Source organism: Pyxicephalus adspersus, chromosome 3 (genome assembly GCF_032062135.1).
Source record: "Pyxicephalus adspersus chromosome 3, UCB_Pads_2.0, whole genome shotgun sequence".
In the NCBI taxonomy this organism is placed as follows: Eukaryota; Metazoa; Chordata; class Amphibia; order Anura; family Pyxicephalidae; genus Pyxicephalus; species Pyxicephalus adspersus.
This window is the reverse complement of record NC_092860.1, coordinates 40,060,959-40,079,608: the sequence shown is the minus strand read 5'-3', so window position 1 is coordinate 40,079,608 and position 18,650 is coordinate 40,060,959. Positions and strand designations below refer to the sequence as shown.

Here is an 18,650-nt window from a genome sequence, read left to right as displayed (position 1 = left end):
AACATAGAGAGAACATAGAGAAAATAAAATAAAAGGCAAACCTCGGGTGCTGACTGAGGTGAATTATGTATGGAATTCAGACAGAGTGCACCAATGTGTCTGTAAAGTGCAAAATGACTGTGATATATGTATCTTTATTTCTTTTCTTGATGAACTAAAACTGTTGAGTAAGTTCCTGTTGAGTAAAGTTTAAAAACCTATTTTGCTTTTTCAAATGTGTGTACAATCCTATCATTTCAAAGGACCATTAAAAGATGCTGTCTGAAAATGAAATAGATAAGGCAGAGAAAGAAAATAATCCTAAAAGTGAATGTATTGAGTATGAAGATCAGTAATCCAGATTCTGTGGCAGAATGTTTTAGGACAGAGTGGAGCAGTGGTTCTCAACCAGGACTCCTTCAGATGTTGCTAGAGATTCCTTGAGCAATGAGTATATTGTGCCTCCCAGGGCATTTCAACTGACACCACTGAAATTTTTGGTAATCAGTAAGGGTGACATAATTCCCAATGGCCATTATTGTAAGAGGTATTCTTCCCACTGACCAACATTCTAACATACTGTGAGGTGTGGATATAATAATTATAGCAGGGGTTCCTTGAAGACCTGAAAGTTATTTCAAGGGGTTCCCCCGTGTTAAAAAGTTGAGAAAGTCTGTCCTGAAGTGTCAGCTATCCTGAAGAAGTTTCGCTACAGTGGGATTTCCTCAGTTGAAATGATGAAATGGAAGCAGCTGTAAAGCAAGGATGTAAATGAATCTGAAGAGGTACAGTACTCAGGTACATTGGCAATCATTCTGTCCATTGTAATAGAGAACCATAATGATATAAGTTTCACTTAAAGAGAGAGTGATTCTAAGAGATATATATGAAATAACTCTTTTTAACAACTTTTTTGTTCATTAGGAGATCTGAGGGTGAGAGTTTGGACTTTGGTCCTAATTTAAATATCTAAATACCTTGGCGGCGTCATTTGACATTATAGAATAGCAAAGGACTAAAAGAGAACTTGCTTCGGTTTTGTGCTGCACTTAGCACTGCATCCAAATGGGAAGAAGTCTTTATGTACCCTCAACAAAGCTCTACCTAGCTGAGCTAGTTTGAACAGTGCAGCGGCAGTGGGCAGATTGACTGGTCATCCCACAGGTATCTGGTGCATTTTGTTTTAAGTTTTGGTATGTCTGTGGCATATCCAAGCTGTACACAATAATAAATCTTTTTTCTATTTAGTGCAAGCTTTTTTCTATTTAGTGCAAAAAATAGTGTAAATTTTCCCTGTGCCTTTTTTTTGACAATTTATCTGAAGATTTGGAACATTATACTATACTCTCTTTAGTCAATATAGTACTTTAGGAACCATTTGTCACACATACCTAATGTTTATGTGTAAAACAAAGAATTTTGGGGTTTTGCAAACAAGTTGGTAGCACGTGTACTTTTTTACTGGCCTGCCAGCACCTTGTCACCTAGCAGAAAGTGACAAGAAGATACAGAAAGACATTGAGTATCAGTCAGCTCACATACAGAAAGAACTATGTGCAGGCTAAGATTGAGGTCTGGCTACTAAGTAGGATTTGGACCCTGGAATAGAGACTCGTTCCTACCCAAAGCTTTACAATGCCTCAAGGCAAGAACCTATAAAAATCTAGTTATAGATTCTAAAACACCAGTCACAATTCTGTAGGTTATATATGCAACGGCAGACTATACAATATATAAATATATATAAGGAACTTGGATATTAATATTGATAAGAGAAGCCAGGTCTGTAATAGATATATATATATATATATATATATATATATATATAATATATATATATATATATATATATATATATATATATAAATATATATATATATATATATTACAGACCACAAGTTAAATCAAATTCACCCAAAACCATAAAAAAATTCATTTTAACACACTTTAGGCTTCACTTTATTCAAACCATATGAGGTATATATTACAAGTAGTAAAGAATCCCCATTTTGTATAGTCTGCCTATGCATAATATAAACCGGATCATAATTGGGTGTCATGAGCTCACAGCCCAGATGTGCAAGGGTTAGGGCTCTGTAGACAAAGCAGTAGAGCGGCCAGTCAACCTTTATAATTATATTATACTTATTACTTTTTGTATGGCATATTGAAAATGTTTATTCTGCTGTCCAAAATATTGAAGTTCTACTGATCACTGATGGCAAGTTACATTATATATATAATAAAATGAATATTAGGTTTATGTGTATGAGACAAATGAAATCATAAGGTTTGTGTCTTTCTTGGTGGTTTGAACCCATGCTATTTAGCACAAGGATTTAATGAAATAAATAATGAAATACATAACTACAAGAAAGGTAATCTACTTAATTGTATTAGCTGTATCATATTAGTCATTTTACCACATGCAACAGTTGTGTTCAATGTAAGTCCTCAGTTTATCCCTAACAGTATCTTACCTACCTAATAGATAATAACTTATCAAATGTACAAAATAGCTCAATGTTTCCTTTTTGATGGTTGGGTAACTTATAGATTAGAATGTTTTATTTTACATAAGCCAAAATATGTTGTAGCATTTCTAATCTAAGTGTGTAGAAACATCAGTCCTGTCAGAATGACTTGTTTTATGTTTTCTATTGAATTCTGAATTTTTTTTTTTATTTGACTATTGTTTTCCTATGACTTCTTCTAGTCATATTTCTCTATAACGAGTGCATACTTTTGTTGAATGACTTTGGTGTGGTATTATGTAAGATATGGTTTGCATGGCAGGGGTAACGCTTCTAAATGTTTATTAGTGCCCTTAATGATCGAATTCAGAAGGCTCAGCTCATATAAAGAAACACAGTAGACTAATGCTATGATCTTTTAATGACAGAAATGTTTTGCATGCCATTGAATATTAGCTTGATGAATGACTTACTCACTAAGAAAAAAACTCTTATTTTTCTTTTGAAGAATGATGAAATTTAGTTTTTGGAAGGTTACATAAATCCAATATCAAAGCAGAAATACTGAACAAAATCAAATATTATATTGGAAATGCTCTGAATTATACATTTTAAAACATACCACAGCCATTTGTATGATAGCAAAGTCTTTATTTATAAGTCTTAAGTTGGTATTGCATTAAAAATGTTTACCAAAGAATCTTAAAATCTTCTCACAAATTGTTGTGTGAAGATTCTTAACTCCTTTCATAAACTTCTCACCCCAGTATTACAACCAAACCCCTTTCCAGGTATGGAACCTGGTTGGCTACAAATAGGGGAGCAGGGGTGGTGTAGGTCTCTATTCTTTTGGCCTTCATCCTGCAACCTGGGTGTCCAGAAACGAAAAGAAAGAGAGAAAGCGATAGGGGCAACAAGAATGTGGCTTTCCTCTTGGTTATACTGGGCTGTATTATTATTTACTACTTATAATTGCACATATATCATTGTACAGGATATGTGCAATTTTGTTAAGGGAACTTCATGCAAGTTGGAGAGCTGATGGTACTAAATAGATCTGCATAGGTAAATATCAGTTGAAATAAAAGAATAACCAATTTTTTGGTTTTATAGTGTTTGATGTGATTTATAGGTTTTCTTTAACCCTCTGGGAATGGTTAAAGAGTTTTAAGTATCACTGTACTCATTCCCACAATAAAGAGGCAAATATCTGGGGGCCACCAAATTGTCTTTCAGATAGTAATAAGGTTGCCTTGCAGCCGCTCATATGATACATACTTTGCGGGGATGATGCCCTCTTCTTTTCAATATGGGCCACCCAACCATTGGAGAAAAGAGAGGATTTTGGTATGGCTCTTTACCCACGTCTTTTCTAGACAGCTAAGTTCCCGATAGCGTTGTATGGCCAGAAGGGAATATATACTCACTGTCCCCCTGTCCCTGGTTAGCCGAGTTTCATGTCTGGTAAAGATTCCTTTTTCAAATCTTGAAGGGGGGGAGTATGCACTTTAAAGTATACATGCGTCATCATAATGATATGAATATTGTACTAGATCACAAATGTGCCAAAGTTGGTGAAACATTTCTAATTTCTCTAAATTTACTATGCCATGAATAGAATAACTAGTACAGGAAAGCACATTCCATTGATGAAGTTTTTTTTTTTTGTCTGGATAAAACCACTGTAATAAATAGAGGAAACGTGGAAAATCTACACTTTTCTTGTAAAGGGGTGAAAGCCCTGTTAAATAATTGACAAATAAACCCTGTATGTGACTGTAGAAATATGGTGACTGCTTTAAAATGAAGCCCCAAAACACTTGTTTGATTGTTTGTTATAAGAACACCAGCCTGTATACCTGGAGCTTTAGAAATACACTGTTGAACTATGCACACATATGTGGCTGCAATTTTAAAAGATTTTTCATTCCCTGTAAAAGCTATACCAGACAAGTCTCTATGTTTTACAAATGCACCTCATAAAGGATACTTTTTAATGTGGTCCAAAATCCAGAATATACAAGAAATGTGTGTAGAAATATACTGCTCACTAATAAATTAACCCTCAAAGTTCAATTCAACTGTATTTATACTGTATAATATATACAAGAAATGTTTATTTCCCAGATAATTAAGTTTAAAATATCATTAGATGCATTATTTGTTTTAATGCATTCCTAACTGTTGTATGGATTGTGTTGAAATGTTTTAGCGTGACATTCAAAGATCAATAATCTTTCAGGAATTTAACTTTCATAAATTTAATAAACAACTGGTCAATAATGTGAGCTACCAAAAACAATTACAGTTTCCATTTTAAATGTTTCCAATATGCAAAAGAAAAAACAAAAAAGTGCTTCTGGCAAATGATAGTTTTCTATAGTTCTAGGTTATTGCATGTTTGACTTTATATGAACCTCTCTTTAGCAAACCAAATGTGAATAAAACATGTGATTGCCCTTAATGTGCATACAAATGGGAGAACTATCTTTTAAGAGTAAGCAGACGAACAAATAAATTTCAACTCCAAGATGGAATGATGTATACAGATAGCAGGACTTTTAAGGTACTACTACAAATCATTTTAAAGATGATTTATATTAAAATTTCATATTTATTGAACAATTAAAAAAATCCAACAGAAATTAAAACATCAATAAACATGATTCAACATACTACCATGTTTCCCCGATTTTAGGACATCCCCATTAAGTAAGCCACCCCCGATTTTTAAAAAAATAATTAAAATAAGACACTCACCCCTTTATAAGACAGCTCCAGATATCCGATCCTGCGTGTGTGTCCTTTATGCTGGTTGCAGCGTGTGTGTCTGGCACATGAGTGATCAGAAGGGGAATATGAACGGCACATGAGTGATCAGAAGGGGAATATGAACGGCACATGAGTGATCAGAAGGGGAATATGAACGGCACATGAGTGATCAAAAGGGGACAATCAATGGAACATGAGTGATCATGAGTGACATTCAACAATAAATGTGTACTGTAGTCTTCTTCATGGAAAAATAAGACATCCCCTGAAAATAAGACCCAGGGCATATTTTGGCATTTCAAAAAATATAAGAGAGTGCCTTATAATCGGGGAAACAGGGTATGTTGAGTATTTCTACTATCAATGTATAGCAATTCTTATGTAAACTCCAGTACCCAGGTTACAAGATTGTATTGAGCACTAAGGTTCAAACTTGATGCGTTTTGCAGAACCTGTCTGCCTTATCAGGAGTATTGTAACATGTAAAACATAATTTTCTTTTTTCTAATTTTATCATACCAGCATTCACCAAATATCATAGTGCCAGGCATGTATTTAAATTGCCAATGGAAAATGTTTGGAAGTTTACTAAATATTTTATATACAATTGTTTAACTGGAATCTGAATTTTTAAAAGTAGTATTTGATGCAAGGGTTGAAAACTCTTCAGAATTATCATCTGTGTTGATGAATCTTTAAAGGTAACTTGTACTGGGGGAAGTATGGAGGCTTCCATTACTGTCCTTCCCTTTTGAAATAGCTAGTAGTAACCTGGCTGTTGTGCAGATCCAGTAGTTTCATTTCCACCTAGTCACTGACTTGGAACCACAAACATATGCATATTAGAATTCCTTTGTTTTGACATTTGTGATATGCTCACTTGTCCATGGTTACAATCCGATAAAGTTGTGAAGCCATAGACAGCCAGGTAGATTTTCAAAAGGATGTCAACAATAGCAGACTTCATCATATAGATTTTCTTTAAAGGTGGCCACAGAAAGAGTTTTTTTTATTTGACAGAAAAAAAGTTCTAATAACTTTATATCAAAGTAATTTGTTATTGTCATATGAACTTATCAAGCCTTTAAATACTTATATATTAGAACATATAAAAAATTTTTATTCCACTTACCTTTTACGATAGTTCTAAAAATGCCCTCCCTCTTGATGATTATACAAAGTTGCTGGCCACTGGTTGAAATCAAAGCACAGGACTTGATCATGATGACACCAACTTGTCAAGGTCAGAAACATTGCTCATGGCTCCTCTCTCAAGCTGATTGAAATGAATCTGCAGCAAGAAAACATTGACTCATTTTAACTGGAAAATAGGCAACTGTTTATTTGTAGCAAGGAAACTTCACCACATAATCAATAACAGCACTATCATAGGAGACAGCATGGACAAAGAATGGATATCCCTTGACATGTTCATAATCAATAGAGGTGGACTCTTCTAGTCATGCCCAAATTGCTTTCTAATAGGGTCATGAATTAAAAAAAAGCTTATGAAATCAGTCAAAGTATTTTTGAGGTAACAAATTTGCTGCTCCAAAAAAAGACTTAACAAGTACTTGTAAATTAAGCAAATAAAACATGCTTAAATTGTTCCTTATATTTAATATGAAAGAAAGGCACAGGCAACAAAGTACATTAACACAATAGGTTATTACACAGATTTACTCCTACGGAAAATAAAAATGCTGCAAGCCAGAGAATGTCACTAATCACATTCACTTCATTTTAATCATGACCACATTCTCCTTTATCCCTACAGAATATATGTTTGCACCAATTCATCTGTGACTCCTAAAACTTGAAACATTTTTAAAAATATTGTTCATTATGGAGTTTACGAGGACCTTTCACGGAAGATGGACAATACTAATGAGAATACCAACATGCTGAATAGAAAGCCTTACTTTTGTTTTACAGTTTTAAGCCGCTCAGTGAACACAAAGGGGCACAATCATTAGGGTAATGTGCAGTCTTTTTTTTTCTTCGGTACAGAGTCCCTTTTGGACAGTTGCATTGAATGTCAGCATTAATGTTCTAGATCTCTTTGCTTTTATTAATTAGAAGAAAATAAATTAGTTCTCGTACATACCATTGGTAATTGGTATAGTAATCTTACTATATTTTAAACAAGCTACGGTATCTGAAAATAATATTACAATATCTTTTCTCAAGAAAAGCCTTACTGCAACAACAAAAAAAAGATAATAATAATACTGATAGGTGCTTAGTTGTCATGTATGAGACAAGATAGTTGCATATTTTGAATAATTGAAACAATTTTGCGTTGTGTGACAGTCTCACTGAGAAGGCTTCAAAAATGATCAGAGCATAGATGCTGGGACACCTCAGGGGACTGGAGTACACACCACAAAATATCTTGTGGGTTAGGATTTTCTTGGGACTCTGCAATCATCTCTGTTGAGAGAGAAGCATGTAGAAAGATCTATAATTAATAAGAAAAACACATGAAACATGTTAAAGGGCTGATAATGCTCCATTCTGAGTGAAACGGGCTTCCCTGATGCATCATTTGCAAGTTGCATTGACATTCCATTAAGCTAAGTGTTTCTTAAAGGTGTTATTGTTTTCATACATTTTAATATTAATTTTTTTTATTATTGTTTTATATCATTGTATTGGATTTGTTTTGAGAAGCTGCTATAGCTGTCCTATGCAGGAAGAGCTTTCAGTTCACTGTGTTTGATATACAGCGCCCGGTATACGGAGATCTATTCCTACCCACATGGTTTAGGCCTCTTTATTCACATATTCTGTGGGTTGCTTGTTCGCTGGCACATGATTCGACAGGTGAAAGAGAAAAAGGTTAATACTAAGGTAAATATTGTTCAGCGAATGCAATTGAAAGTCTTCCTCTCTATTGGTGAGCATATACATTTTCAAACATTGCGACCACGTGTTGTGGATGTTTTTTCATATATGTTAAGTGCCTACAATTGTTATATTTCATATTTATAGTTTTTTTCACCAACTATGATTGTGGCAGCTAGGGATGAGCGAGCAAATTTTTAAAATTCGATCTCGTGGCGAATCGGGCCATTTTTGCTTACCAAACATGTATTGAGAACGGCCTGTGTAAATTTGGCCGTCAAGATTTAATTTTTTAGGACCTGCAAGAGCAATCAGGGGAGCGCAGCTAACAGCTAACTAACAGGAGGAATACCGCTGCTGCATTCATGAATACAGCCGTGAGAATGCTCCTGTGCCCGGGGATCACGCACAGAAGGATTCCCACGGCTGCATTGCATCCGCGGTACTCCTCCTGCCTCCTCAGCCACTAGAAGTTAAATGAAGGCTTGCCCTCATTTAACTTCTAGTGCTTTGGGATCGCGCACAGGAGGATTCCCATGGCTGCATTGCATCCGCGGTACTCCTCCTGCCTCCTCACCCACTAGAAGTTAAATGGAGGCTTGCCCTCATTTAACGTCTAGTGCCTTGAGATCACGCACAGGAGGATTCCCATGGCTGCATTGCCTCAATGCATTTCCTCAAAGATTCCCTGAAGGGAATCAATTACTGCCATTTAAGCACATGGACCTGGAAGATCCTCCACTAGTGAATGTTTGAGGGTTTTAGTGAAATTGTCTGATTCCTTTCTTTATAAATAAAGCCCTAAATATATTTTCGCAATTGTATTTACTTAAACTTTAAAAATAAATCAGTGAGGCACATCACTGCAATCAGGCTTTGCCTTTATTGCTGTCTTCAGTTGATTAAAAATATTTACTAAAAAAAAAGTTAAAAATCCAAATGTATTATAGTTCATTTAGTCATGATAAATGGTAATCAACCTCATGGTTATACAGTTTAAACAAAATTATAACGCATAATGTGATTTCGAGTGCTTATTAGGTCAGCTATTTCCTTCAACATTCTTAAAAGTATACAAAACAAAATAATTGCTGTACTCAAACAGCATAGCAATATCCATTAAAAAAAAACTCCAAAGTTTGCAAAAATTGTAATATTATACAGTGAGCTCACAGCAGGGTAATAGAATGAGAACACCAGGATGACGACAGGGAGTGCTTTAGATGGTCATTATAATATGCTTGCTGCACGCTGAGAGGCACAAGGCCAAACACTTAATGAGAAGTTTTTCATGACAATTAAAGCTATGCCCTACCGAGTTTTAATGCATCTATAACAACATATTTATTGGTTTTCCTGCTAATGTTTAGTTTCATAATAATTTGAAGCCTTTTTTTGTTTTTCAACATCATTCAGAAAAATTGAAACTCCAAGATCTGAAATTACATTAAGGATTTTGGGCAAATTTACTTTAAGATATAAAAAGAAAACCCCCTTCTAGTGACTGTGTATATAAAAAGACAAGATTAAATTAGTTCAGCAGTTTTGTTGGAAAATGTACTCACTTTGTTTAAGTCAACAAACAGGTGTAGGAATTGCAAGGTATTTTTCATGCCTACATTTTGTAGCTGTAATTGTACAGATGTAGTGCAAGGTATTTTATAAGTGAGGTTACATCTGAATATGCTAAACACCATCTGTTGAGGTAGATACACACTGAAAATGTATTACATTTTTTTGCAGATCATAGCTCTGAATCTAGGAAACATATTTGGAAGGATAAGGTGTTTTCCACAAATGTCACCCAGAGCGGTATTTATTGGGCCAGTGTCAATGTCATCAAAGTTATAGGGGCAGCACCTAGCATCGTCTAATATAATTCTTTCATATTTACCTCTAGAAATTTATTGTAAAATTCAAGAAGAAACTGTAGGGGTTTCGAGATTAAGGTCCAGTTAAGAAGGCATCCTGGGGTTTATTTTCCTGTTTGGTGCATGTACAAATGGAAATAAGTTCTACATACAAGAAAGGCTGCATGGTGTCTTTAAAAATGTATTCCCACAGTATTTTTTCTACGATACAGCAGCTGAGCGTGCATTACAAGGTATCATTATGGAAGTGTGCCTAAGACTATATTTAATTGGGTTTTTGTCAACCACACAGTTAAGGTCCCCTGGGGATTTTTTACAAGTATTCTTCACAAGGCTTGGCTAAAGAGTTTGGAAGTCTTTGGAAGTGGCTCATGCAGCAGACACCTTAAAATACACCATGAAAAATACATTTCAACCACTCTAATTAGTTTCAGTGATAGCCAGTGCTTTGTAACAGCTGAGGACTGTACTGCTGTCAAAATGGCACATCCAAACTTAGTTTAAAGCAGCTTGATGTCTAAATATGGCCTATATTTTAAACAAAGGGCAGAAACAAAAGGGTACCTTTAATGGGACACACCGGCACACTAAGCATGCTCCTAAAAAATGGATGTCTAAATGTTTGGCAAGCGAAGGGGTATGAATCATAATGACTATTCCCTATATTATATACCAACTCAGAGTGCCACATTGTTATATGCCAATAATATTATGTACTAGGTCACAGTGCCACATCAGTTCTGTATTGCTGTAAACCAGTTGATACTGTCATACTAATTTATAACAACCTAGAATAATTTTTTTTCTATACCATCAGTGTGCCAACTTGTCCCAAGTTATTGTATACAATTAAGTTACAATTTAGGTTACAATTAGGCATGAGCGAGCGAGAATAATAAGTTTGATCTTGTTTATTAACCTCTAGTGCCCAGGGGATCACAAACAGTAGGATTCCCAGGGAATCCTGTGAATCCCCTGTGAATCCTCCTGTTAAAATTTCCCTAATCTTCTGATGGTTTCATGCAATCGGTTTTTACGAAATTTCGCTGAACTATTGGAAGTTCGAGGAAATTTTCACAAGAATGCCAGAGGCATTCTCGCTCATCCCTAGTTACAATATTAGCCAAGACACTACCTGTAAGGAGTTGTATGTTCCTTCCATGTTTGCTAGGGTTTCTTCTGGGCACTCCAGTTTCCTCCAACATCCCAAAATAGTTGACCTCTCCTCAAAATTAGCCATAGATTGTGTTACTAACTAATGGACATTAGATTTTAACATGAGTGATATGACTATGGACTTTGAAAAGCTCTGCATAATATGATGTGGCAAGGTTTACTCTAGACAGACTGAGGTCAGGGCAGGTGGCAGGCAAGAGTAGTGTGAATCCAGGCACAGGTCAGAGCAGGGAGCGGGCAATCGTAGTTCAGGTCCAACAGGAGCCAGGGCAAGTAGCAGGCAAGCGTAGTCTAGGGTATCTACAAAAGGTTCGATGTAGCAAAGTATAACTGGGCTAAGTCTCAGGTACCAAGCCAACAGTCAGAGCTTGGAACAGGAGAGGTATAAATAAGACCAGCCAATAGCAGGACAGGATTGGAACCAGAAACTAGTCTGCTCATTGGCTGCAGCACATACTCTGAAATCCACTTCAGCTATGCACAGCCTTAGAGAAAGTGCAGGGGGTGCTAATAAAGCCTGTCTCTGCAAAGCAAAAAATAGGCTGAAAATGCTGCAAGCTGCTAGAAGATGATATGCAGGCAGAGTGATAACGTAATGATAGGAGGCTATTCATCCTTTACAGAGGGCTTAGGTCAGTGTAGGCCTCTATAAAAGATGGTGCACAGCTAAATAGGGCACCCTAGTAATCCAATGTACACCAGCAACCTGTGACTTAGTCTTCCTTTCTCTTTGCTTTGTAATAGCCTTCTATTACAACTTTATCCACTACAATATCTAAGCTGATTAGGTGCTCTGTAGACACTGAGATGAAGCTTGCAGGTACTAATACTAAAAGTGCTTTGGAACGAAAACTTTAGGAGCAGGTTCTGGACAGAATGGTGAGTACTTAACAATCCACCAACCTAAACACCCATTACATTCTCTTCTGATTGCTGCTTGCTAGTTTAATCCAAACTCTAGGGAAATTTCATCACTACCCTTGAAGTAGACTTCCTGCCAGAATAGGGTCAAATGATTATGTTTTTTGTGGGTACAACGAAAAAGCAGTTTAATGTGAATTTTTAAAACACTTTCATGCAGATATTTGACACAGTCATACAGATAAGTGCTGTCAGCCCAATGTTGGTTCAAATTTTTGAGAAGAGTAAATATGTCTGTCAACTTTTTATTGTTGTTTATAACCCCGTTTGGGAGATTTTACCTCATTGTCCCCATATGGCCTGTCTCGTTCTGTCCGGTAGGAACCACTCTTCCTATTTCTTTCCTGACAGCAAATTTATCCAAATGGATCACAGAATATAGTACAAATCGGACAGGTTTTCTTTCCCTAAGCCACTCTATCCAGAATGAATGAGAAAAAAATAAAACAAAAAAAGGAAAAAAATAAATAAATACGATCAAATGTATAGTCTGAAAAAAAAAGCTAAATATAAAAATAAATAAATATAAAGTAAAATTATAGGTTAGATCAATATACATTGTAATGATCAGCGAAGTAGGAAATTCATTACTATTGACTCACTGCAAATATGTCAAGGCTATTAAAAGTAGAGTCATAAGAATTTTCTCTAAGATGTAACACTGATAGGACTCCACCATAGTTAGACCAATGTCAAAGCTTTCAGTTCTTGTGAGCTAATAAAACAGATAGCATGATCTTTCCAGCAGCGTATTATTGAACAATATATATCCTACTTCGAAATTTGTGTCATCAGCACATAGCTTACTATTCTTCAAAGTGACCTTGCCTTTTTATAATCCTTTTATCAGAAATACCTTCTGACATTCCATTATTGCAACCAGGCTGAATTATCTGCTTCGTTCTGCAAATAAATTGGTTTTTATACTAAACAAAATTTATATTCAATAGACATGTTTGACCATGATTCACATGATAAAATCTACAAGTGTAATTAATATTCAATTATTATTACTGGAGTTGTTTGACAAATGCCAACTTTTGTCAACACATCATGAAAGCCTCCTTAAAAATATTATACATATACAGGTAGTCCCCTGGTTACATACGAAATAGGGACTGTATGTTCATTCCTAAGTTGAATTTGTATGTAAGTCAGAACAGGTACATTATTTTATTAAATGCAATTAGGACAGATGATTGTCTCAACATAATATTAGGCAGTGTTGTGTTAGTTACTGTAAAAAATCCTCACTGTGAGGTAATCACAAATAAAGCAAAAAAAATATGCTTTGATATGCAAAAAGAAACAACTGCAGAGTTTGTCTTGGCCATTAAACAGTTACAAGATGTAGCAGAAGAGCTCAGTCCTTAAAATCACTCAGCACATCAGCGGTGTTTAGCAAAAGATTTCTTCTGCAAGTCACTCCCCCCATGATACCTCCGTCCTCCACATGAGCAAACAGGGAAGCCTCATCCTTATCTAGGAGTCATCCATATGTCGGATGTACTTAACTCGGGGATTACCTGTATATGTAATATATACATTATAACCTTCTGTAACTGAGAAACTAGTTCTACCACCTTGAACCACCTTTTAACACCTTGAACCACCTTTGTAGCTTTGCAAGTATTTCATGCGATTCGTATTCATTAGGAAATGTCATAAAAGTACCTAAATTTGTCTTATCAAGCTTTTTGTAAATATCTTTACAACAGAATTGTATACTGGGAGAGGACAGCACTGGGAGCCAACCTAGTAAGCTGACTGGCAGGAATGTGTAAGTCTCAGAAATGGATGAACAGGAATATAAATCCTTTGGTTTGGTACAACAGCGTACATTTTGGTGTTTCCACTGTACAACACATTTCTTACTAGGAGAAATATGATAGCCAGACCATGGAGCTGTCAACAAAAATAAAATGGATTTAAAGCTATGCAGGTCCACAAAGAGACTGTCCAAATGGTACCACCCTACTATATAACAACAACTTCTTGGCCCTACCTTGGCACATTCCCTGCTGATTTCTGCAGGTTCATATTTTAGACTGATTGTAAAAAAGGGGAAGGAGCTGTTAATAACCCTGTTGATCAAGTAGATTTATGTGCCATATAGGGCTTTATTTATTAAACATGGAATTAGGCATTTCTTCAAAGATTCTCTCTTGGGAATTTTCCAGGTCCATTTGTTTCAATGGCAGTAATTGATTCCCATGAGGGAATGTTTGAGGGAATGTCAGATTCCCTTTTTAAAAAATACAGCAATGTAGCGCATGGGAATACACATAGCTTGGTCCAGAAATTTCCCACCATTTTACTTTGTACAGATGCCAAAATGGACACAACACATGAACTTGTTGACTGAGGACACGCTCCATATGAATTGGTTAGACCAACAAACTATTGTTTTGTTTTTGTCTGCCAGTTCAAAACTGCACTATGAATATTAATGTCTTCATAAACACTGTAAAAAGTGTTAGGAAGAACTTTACTCTTAAAAGACTACATTATTATATGGAATTCTTTTTTGGAAAACTTTTCCATCACCCCAAAAAAGGGGTTTTGACAAATAAAATAAGAAAATTGTATCTTGTTCAGGAGAAATGGCATTTTAAACATGAACATTTTTGTACTTACCATTATTATTTTCTGACCTTACCTATCAAAATCCTTTGCTCTATTTTAAAAAAGTATGTAATGCATCTAGAAACTATGGGTTTTAATAGATAGAAACAGTAATAATTTCCCATTGCAACCACTGGTCCTAACACAAGAAAAGGGCCTATTCCAAAGACACAACTTATCTCCCTAGCTACATTCATAGCCAACCTTTCCATACAACCAGGCAGCCTGGGGACCGACTTTTGAATTCTGATGTTTTATCCTCTGAGACTGGAAGAGAATTCCAGATTTTTTTTTATCTCTGCCTACACCAAATGAGAATGTGAGCTAATATACCCCTTTATGGATTTATATCTGGATTGCATCCTCCTGCAACTCTATCAGTTATTAAATCTACCACTAGCAACCTACTCTCAACCATATTGTTGAAAGAGCAATATGGATTACTCTAATTTATTCAAATCTATTGCTTACAAAATCCAAGTTTTAGGTTTCAGAATTCCTTTTAAAATTGTATCATATCCTAACTATCTTACATATGGTTTTTCTACAATTCTCTCTACAGTGGGGGATAAGTACAGACAACTAGTACCATACTACAAATTTTCTGGAACTTTCCCCTACTGAGATCTTCCTGGAATGGAGTTGGAGCTTTGTTAAAAAAAAACTCCACAGACAAAAAAACTAGGGCATAATCCAGCAGTCTACCTACTTAAGTGTCCTTTTCCTCTTGCCTTCCCTCCCTGGGCCCTAGGTTTGAATCGAAGGCTAGACAGTATCTGCAATGAGTCTTCGTGTTCCCATGGGTTTCCTCTGGGCACTTCAATTTTCCCCACATAGATGATTCCCCCAAATTAACCATGATATGTGTATGTGAAAAAAATAGGCGCACTCTCCCTACCCCGATAAAAGTGCTTGATTTTTTTTAATAAAATGTTAATATAAATGAAAAAAAAGCCCCTCCCCCAAGTGATTGATACAGTGTTGGATCAAACCACAACCTAGCGAGGAAAATGGTATATTACCCAAATGCTAATGCCTATGATAAACAGTTTCTTGCTAGTTTTTATTTGTTCGAGTGTCCATGAACATACAGGTTATAATTGTGAATGTAAAAATTTGTTTTACCATCATAATGCATCATAACTGTTTTTCTTTATTATACTCTGCTTTCCAGATCAAAAAAAGTATCCATAATATTAATATTTCTGAGAAAGAAGATACAATGAAATGATCCCTCCATTTGATGTTTTAAGTCAACACTACTTAACAGGAATATGATCGGACTGTACTGTTTTATTAAATTTTAATACTGAAGCTTTAGACAGCTTAAATGATTTAGTATACTGTCACACCAATGTCATAGTCTGGAATTTGGGAGAGTTGTGTAAGTACTCTTGTGACTATGAATGGCTATAGACATGAAAACTAATAACTTTGGATTATCTGTTATTCTATATGATTAACTCACACTTTCATTGTTCATGAGTTGATTATATATGATTTGGTTAATAAAATGCTTAAAAGAAGATAGGCACTTCTAAAATATCTGTAATATTATTTTTTTATCTTTAATACATTAAGTGAAGAACCACTGATGAAATATGTTTATGAAAGCAACTAAAATAAACTTATCAAAATGACTTTTTTATTTTCTCATATTGAAGACAAGCCTTTAGCAATACAAAAGTTCTTGAAGATATAAAACATCATTAGGTCTTTGGATAGTGTTAACATGATGCCACTTCTATTGATTTACTATATCTCTAGATATGAAATATGGTCCTTGGGGCTAGCTATATGATCGTGAAGTTGGCAAGTCTATACATAAGCCTGCCAGCAAGAAGTATAAAGATAGCTTTGTGTATATTTAATGAATAATGATGTTATTTGCAGTGCTATACTCATTTTCTCTTTCATAAGGCATACCAGCATTCATGTACCTGACAGAGAAGTGTAAATTAATGAAGCATATATCGGTATTGAATTCTTTAAAATAGATGGTACGTCACAACAAACTTTGTACGGCTTTACTAAACACTGGATTGAGCCTAGAATATAAAACAAGTGGAGAGAAAAAAACACAGAGAAACAAATCAGAAAAATCAGCTAGTAAGTAGTATTTGTTATATCAGGGGACTATCGTCACAAGAAAAAAAGGTCAATAGATAGATGTCATGAACCAGGTAGCTTGTGTGGCACTCAGCTATTGACCCTTACCACGCCCCAACCTCCTGAACAAATTACTCTCCACACTGATATGGTGAAAGTGGCCATTTATTACATAACAAAATTTTGACAAAATCTTAAATAACCAAGACCTTTGTAACATACGTATCACATCTTAAAACTTTCTAGTTTTAACGAAACCATCTGAACCATCTTCGAAAGCTTCTCTAAACAATTCCAACACCTGAGCTGCCCTACCAATTAATGTTCCCAGCAGCTCTGCACTGACTCAGGAATGCCACCATCCCACCAGCCTTTTAAATCACACCTCGTGGCAAATACACGTTGAGACATCACACCTAGATGGGTCCCACTACCTCTTAACTGCCCCTAAAGGCTTTGGCCTTTAAGAATCATAGTTGTCCGCCCTCCACCTGTAAAACCTCCCTGGGCAGGTGACAGGGAAACTTGTCACTCTCCACTGCTTGACACCCCCCTCCCATTCTCCTCTATTCCCACTCCTTTTTTACTCTTCGTAATAACCACCTGACCCCTCTTCACCCAATCTCCTAGCCTAGCCCCCTCCCCTGATATACCCCTCCATTTTGAACCCTCTGCTTTCTACACCACATTGCACCTGGTCATGCCTCCTTTCGCCTACTTCTTCTCTCATTTGGCTCTGGTCCTTACTAGAATTGTCGACCCATACAGGGAACTAAGTACACATCATTGGACTATATAGAAAAAAAGGTAATGATGTCAAAACCTTCTTCTGTGATACCTGGCAGTGTCTGGCTTTTAGCACAGGCATTTTCTCATTTCTATTGAATAGTGCAGTGACCAGACCCAAGTCTGTGACTTTCTTTCAATATCTATCTGCCCCATAATAAAATATGTTAGAATCAAATAAAAGTACTTATCATTTTAAATGGTCAGAGAAAATGATAATCAGAGAAGCAAGTTTTCAGAGAAAAGCAGCAATGCAAGGAACTTAAGCTTCATTTTCCATGACTAGTGTAGCCCGTATCTAGCCCCTTCACCTTCTCCCTCCACCAAATACTTACGCACACTCCTCTCTGGCCAGCACTCCTCTTGACCCTGCCTTCCCCCCTTTACCCCAAAACAATACGCTACAACAATCTGGATTTTAAATGGCTGACAAGCAGCCGTTTATTAACAAACCATAAATAACTTCATAACTTATTATTATGTCACATTATAAAATTTTGTACATAATAAATACCACAGATATAACCAATTATACTTTGTAACAAATAGACAACAAATAAAACCAACAAACAAACAAACAAACAAACAAACAAACAAGAAAACCAATATTTAACACTTAAATAGACAAACAAACAACACAGTAAAACACCATAACAAACCAATAATCACTTTAATTAACCATCTAACTTTCTATGCATTAACCCTTTAAATAACCAACTTTAGAAATCCAACCTCAACATTTTAAACCCACGACTAGGTTGCAGGTCCCGGAAGGTAAAGTCCGCCACCACACATCACATGTTCTCGAACCACCATATCAACCAGGCCCCCTGGGCAACCCAGTGCCACCTCCGGGGCCTCCACCTTTTAGTACTTAAATGGGGGGGGGTTCACCACCTTGGGTGCCCCCCAACCAACATTTACCTAGCACTCTTACCTTCCCCAAAGACCTCAACCGCCTCCATACCCTCTATAAAAAAGGGGCGGGAGGGTGGGCAACTTCTTCTTTTCAAAAACTGTGCCTCACTTCCGTTTTACTCTCCTTTTAACCTCTCCTCACTCCTCCTCTTCCGTTTCCAAACCATCCCTC

At 36.0% G+C, this 18,650-nt stretch overlaps 1 protein-coding gene across 8 annotated transcripts in view; it reads right to left on the bottom strand.

The window, feature by feature from the left end:
• Positions 1-18,650, bottom strand: part of LINGO2 (leucine rich repeat and Ig domain containing 2) — a 780,900-nt gene that overhangs the window by 328,960 nt on the left and 433,290 nt on the right. For all 8 annotated transcript variants that reach the window (XM_072404308.1, XM_072404302.1, XM_072404305.1 and 5 more), the window contains one exon: positions 6,358-6,516. The gene's annotated coding sequence lies outside the window, so the exon portion shown is untranslated. The remainder of the gene's footprint in view (positions 1-6,357; positions 6,517-18,650) is intronic.